The sequence below is a fragment of the Semicossyphus pulcher genome, unplaced genomic scaffold (genome assembly GCF_022749685.1).
Source record: "Semicossyphus pulcher isolate SPU_LCO1_2020_fin unplaced genomic scaffold, fSemPul1.0.p SCAF_20, whole genome shotgun sequence".
Lineage (NCBI taxonomy): Eukaryota > Metazoa > Chordata > Actinopteri > Labriformes > Labridae > Semicossyphus > Semicossyphus pulcher.
In genome coordinates, this window is record NW_027211694.1 from 22,351,179 (window position 1) to 22,357,178 (window position 6,000).

A 6,000-nucleotide genomic window follows, 5' to 3' on the forward strand; every position below is an offset into this window, starting at 1 on the left:
ATCACGTGGGAGAGAAGTGATGTAATGCGCGCCCACGAGTCCCAGCATCAGGACCACTCTCGTCGGGCCCGAGGATGCGTGCGCACGCAGAGGAAGCAGTGGCGTACTCAGGCTGTTTGAGGGGCTGGGGCAAAGAAGGGGGAGAACCAGTTGTAAGCCATGGGGCACCAGGGCGCAGAAAGTTGTGATGCAAAACAACAACGTGGGCTTTTGACGTATAAAGGCGCCCATGAGGGCACATTGTCTCACAATTTTCCCACATGTATCATTTATCCACTGCAAGGGCACCCAGAGGGCACTTTATCATTTTTTTATCCACAACAGGGGCATCCACGAGGGCACTTTATCTAAGCTAGTTGTGATTATTTGACTTATATTGCGATTTTGTTCTGATTTGCGATATTAGACCCTTGATGTAGATAAAAGGTCTGAACAGGGGCGTCAGTATTAAAGTCAATCTGTTTCAGATAAAAACTCCTCAGAGGAGGTTTAAAACTTCACCGGTGTAACTTCAGGAGACTTCTTGGAGGACAATTGTGACAAAACTGAACGTGCACGTGTAAAACGTCTACACTTGCCAGATTCATCCGGTCAGTACAGTCTGCCTGTGAGCTGCAGGGCAAAGCGCTGGAACGTCACAACAACAGTTAAAATAACGGACAGCAGCAGCATTCCAGCAGAAGGGGGCGCTGTAGCTAAAGAAGCAGCGGTTTGCTTTTGTCCAAAACCAGAAACTGGCACCTGGCAGCTTACTGCTAATTCATTTAAACAGCTCCTCCACACTATATGCTACCGCCGAATGCATTATGTAGTAGGCAGTATGTAGTATGTAGTATGTAGTATGTAGTATGTAGTATCCGATTTCAAACACAGCTAAAGTATGGCTCTCACACCGCTCCTCTTCCTGGAATGAAGCAGACCTTGATAACCCCTCCCTCTTCTTCCTGCTCTCACGCACAGCCAGCTCCACTCTGACTCAGACACTTCCTTGTTCCCTCCCCTTCAGATCTACAGTTTGAAGATGGGTGTAACCAACCAGAGCTGACACTCCCTGCACAAACATCTTGTTGGATCAGAGCTCAAACTAGTTTTAGTTCTGAGAGTGTGAAACTCAGACGGTCGTTGTCACTGAGAGGTGAAATGGCGCAGAAAGGAGTTCAGCTGGACCGGGAAACCTTCTCTTGTTCGGTCTGTCTGGATCTACTGAAGGATCCGGTGGCTGTTCCCTGTGGACACAGCTACTGCATGAACTGTATTCAAACCCACTGGGATACAGAGGATGAGAGGAGAGTCTACAGCTGCCCTCAGTGTAGGCAGACTTTCACACCGAGGCCTGTCCTGCTGAAAAACACCATGTTAGCAGATTTAGTGGAGGAGCTGAAGAAGACTGGACTCCCAGCTGCTCCTGCTGATCACTGCTATGCTGGACCTGAAGATGTGGCCTGTGATTTCTGCACTGGGAGAAAACTGAAAGCCTGCAGGTCCTGTCTGCAGTGTCTGGCCTCTTACTGTAAGGAACACCTGCAGCCTCATTATGAAGTAGCTCCGTTAAAGAAACACAAGCTGGTGGAGCCCTCCAAGAAGCTCCAGGACAACGTCTGCTCTCGTCACGATGAGGTGATGAAGATGTTCTGTCGTACTGATCAGCAGTCGATCTGTCATCTCTGTTTAATGGACGAACATAAAGGCCACGACACAGTCACAGCTGCAGCAGAAAGGAGCGAGAGGCAGAGAGAGCTCGGGGTGAGTCGACAAAACATCCAGCAGAGAGTCCAGGACAGAGAGAAAGATGTGAAGCTGCTTCAACAGCAGGTGGAGGCTATCAGTCGCTCTGCTGATAAAGCAGTGGAGGACAGTGAGAAGATCTTCACTCCGCTGATCCGTCTCATGGAGAAAAGACGCTCTGATGTGAAGCAGCAGGTCAGATCCCAGCAGGAAGCTGAAGTGAGTCGAGTCAGAGAGCTTCAGGAGAAGCTGGAGCAGGAGATCACTGAGCTGAAGAGGAGAGACGCTGACCTGGAGGAGCTGTCACTCACAGAGGATCACAACCAGTTTCTACACGACTACCCCTCACTGTCACCACTCGGTGAATCTACAGACTCATCCAGCATCAAGATCCGTCCTCTGAGGTACTTTGAGGCTGTGACAGCGGCTGTGTCAGAGGTCAGAGGTAAACTACAGGACGTTCTGAGGGAGACACGGACAAACATCTCACAGACAGTGACTGAAGTGGATGTTTTACTGCCACAACCACAGCCCAAGACCAGAGCTGAGTTCTTACAGTACTCATGTGACATCACACTGGATCCAAACACAGCAAACACAGAGCTGTTATTATCTGATGGAGACAGAAAAGCAACATTAATGAGTGAACATCAGTCTTATTCTAGTCACCCAGACAGATTCACTGGATGTTGTCAGGTCCTGAGTAGAGAGAGTCTGACTGGACGTTGTTACTGGGAGGTGGAGTGGAGAGGAAGAGTAGGAGGAGTTTATGTAGCAGTCGCATACAAGAATATCAGCAGAGCAGGGAGTGAATGTGCATTTGGACAAAATGACAAATCTTGGGCGTTAGGTTGTTTCAACTACAGTTATAACTTTTGCTACAACAAAGTGAAAACTCCTGTCTCAGGTCCTCTGTCCTCCAGAGTCGGAGTGTACCTGGATCACAGAGCAGGTATTCTGTCCTTCTACAGCATCTCTGAAACCATGACTCTCCTCCACAGAGTCCAGACCACGTTCACTCAGCCTCTCTGTGCTGGACTTTGGCTTTATTATTATGGATCCACTGCTGAGTTGTGCAAAGTGAAATAGACAGACGTCGTTAAACGGACAGCGGGTTAACTTCTGTGTTTTAATTCTTCAGCTTGATTTTTATTCATGTTTGTTGCTGAGAGCTGATTGTAGTCACATCTTGGTCACCTGTCAATCAAACTTTATGGGCGGGACTTTGACGTCTTCTCACGTGATCTGTAAATAACTGAGTTCCTTTAAGTGACGCTCCTTCCTGTGTCTGTTTAGCCGCAGAGGCTTTCACTGCTCACGATGATTTATGATCACCTGAATGTTTGTTGATCGTTTGTATTGATGCGTTTATATGTTGTTGTTTGTGTTGTAATTCATGAGTGTGAAGAGAGAAAGCATCAGACCTTTCTTTAACGGACACATTTTGTTTTCACCACTTTGTACATTTGTAGAAAATCTATAATCACATTGATATGAAAAAGTTTTGTTGCTTTTTAAACGGATGAAAAATGTCCTCTGAGGTCTTTTAAACCTTCAATGATCATGATGAAATCAATAGTTTAGATTGTGGTCAAACAAACTGATGGTGTGGATGAAGTGAATCTGTTGATGAAATCAGGAACAAGAATCATTGAACAGACTTTACTGATGTGACGTGTGAACAGACTGAACTTTGACATCATGAATAAACAAACAGGATCAAAGTCTTTTCTTCTCGTCGTCATTGATTGAAAGCTGTCCTCGATGCTGTGAGTCTTCTCTTCAGAGGCGTCACTTATCAGTGATCTCCACGTGACTTTACACGTTTAACATCAAAACTATTCTGCGACCTTTAACCCTTTAGACCCCAGCACAGTTTGTATATGTTGCTGCAGTGTGAAAGCCCGGGTATCTTATTTTGAAATACAAATCTTTGCAGTGTTCAGAGTCGCTCCTGAAAAGAGGCGCACGTGGTAAATTGTCCCTAATCTGTTTCATATTTGTGCATAATGTTTGTTGATGTGCTTTTTCATGGACACTGTGAGACATTTGTAGTAGTTTTATTTGTTTTCAGCACATTTCTGTTGTGCTAACGTGTCCGAGCCTGTTTATGAACGGACGCTAGCCTGAAAGACTTTAGGATGACAGAGTTAAAGTTCATGTCTTTAACTTTCTCGTAGTTTTCTCGGTGTCTGCTGACGAGAGAGAGACAGAGAGAGATGAAATCATCTAAAGACATCTGTATGATTCGTGGCCTTTATTTCATCGGACCAGCGTCACAGTTATCGTGCCGCGCAGGGAGGAGACGTTTGGAGAGCAGCAGATATGACACATCTGTGTGTGTTTCTCATGCTCGGCTCCTGACTTAATAATGTCGCCATCTGTCCGTATTTCCGCCCACAGTTACTATAAAGTATAGGCTACGTCTCCACACGCCGTCATGTGTCCTGTCGTGGACCAAACAGTCAAGGCACAAAGGAACACAGGTTTGAAGCTCAAAAATCAGGATTTTTATTCCAAAGGGGTTTAACAAAAGCAATATTGCTTAAACAAGCAAATTAAAAGAGGTCAACAGAACAGAACTCTACTGAAAAATAACTAAACTAGATGAGAACTCAACCAACAGACCTAACGAAATCAGAACTGAGGGGGACATTTATACAAGCTGACCAAACCAAGACTAAACGTGCAGGGGAGGACAACATACAACATAACTAAACCTGAATACAACGAAACCCTATTCCCCCCCATGCTGTCAGCGCACTTGGTATGGTCCTCCTCCATAAAGCCAGACTCCACCCACAGACACATCTTTTGGCCAAACCAGGAAGGAGACCCAGCAGCCAGGTAACTTTCACTGTGGGGCTGTGGCCATCACACACTCCCCCCCTTCAAATTCCTCGCTGGGACAGCGAGAGAGGTCGTCTACTGTGCAGTTGCTCCTTCCTGGAATGTGATGGACAGTGAAACGGAATGGCTGCATTGCAAGGTACAAACAAATGATCTTTCCATTTGTGTCCTTCATCTTATCCAGCCACTGGAGAGCTCTGTGGTCCGTCTCCAGTGTGAATTCTCTTCCAAGGAGGTAGTATTTAAAAGAGTCCAGGGCCCACTTGATTGCCAGCACCTCCTTCTCCACTGTTGAGTACCGGACTTCCCATGGAAACAGCTTACGACTGAGGAAGGCCACTGGATATCGCTCATCTACTGGCCCCTGTAAGAGAACAGCCCCAAGACCCCTCTCCAAAGCATCAGTTTGAAGGGTAAAATGTTCTTGAAAATCCGGACTGTACAAGACTGGGCTCTTACTCAGTGACTGTCTGATGACCCAGAAGGCTGCCTCTGCCTCCTTCGTCCACCGGACCTGGTTGGGACACCTGGACCCCGTCAAGTCTGTGAGGGGAGCTGCTCTGGCAGAGAAATGGGGGATGAACCGATGATAAAATCCTGCCATCCCCAGAAAAGACCTCAGTTGCTTCCTTGCCTCTGGCGGGGAGCAAGACTCGATGGCCTGGATTTTATTTACTTGTGGCTTTATCATCCCATGTCCTATGACGAAGCCCAGGTACTCCGTTTCGGTCTTGGCAAAAACACACTTTGATGAATTGACGATCAGCCCGGCCGACTGGAGACGCTCCAATACCCTCTCCAGGTGTTTGAGTTGCTCCTCCCAGGTAGTGCTGTAAATGACAATGTCATCTGGATAAGCTGCAGCAAAGTCTGAGAGATCGTACAGTACCTCGTCCATTAACCTCTGAAAGGTTGCAGGGGCGCCATGCAGTCCGAAGGGCAGGACCGTGAATTGGAACAAACCCCAGGGCGTACGGAAGGCCGTCAGCTGTCTGGAGCTGTTAGTGAGTGGTACCTGCCAATAACCTTTGCACAGATCTAGGGTTGTTAAATACTTTGCCTTTCCCAGGCGCTCTATCAGGTCATCAATTTGGAGAGTAGGATATGAATCAAACTGAGAGATTGCATTTAGATACCTGAAGTCAATACAGAACCGTATGCTGCTGTCTTTCTTTGGGACCAGGACCACTGGGTTGCACCACTAACTCTTTGATGGCTCAATGATCCCCAGGGATAGCATTAGGTTTACCTCCTCCTTCAACGAGGTCAGCAGGCGCTCCGGTATCCTGTAACTCAAGCGTCTCACAGAAGCTCCCTCTTTCAACACAATATCATGTTCCACCAGATTAGTTCTTCCAGGATTTTCCTTGAAAATCTCAGAGTTGCATAACATTCTCACCTGATGTTGCTTTTCTTCAGGGAGAT

General features: G+C 46.9%; 1 pseudogene; it reads left to right on the forward strand.

The window, feature by feature from the left end:
* Window positions 1–1,118: 1,118 nt before the first annotated feature.
* LOC138599306 (E3 ubiquitin/ISG15 ligase TRIM25-like) lies at window positions 1,119–2,198 on the forward strand (annotated as a pseudogene).
* The last annotated feature ends 3,802 nt before the right edge of the window (window positions 2,199–6,000 follow it).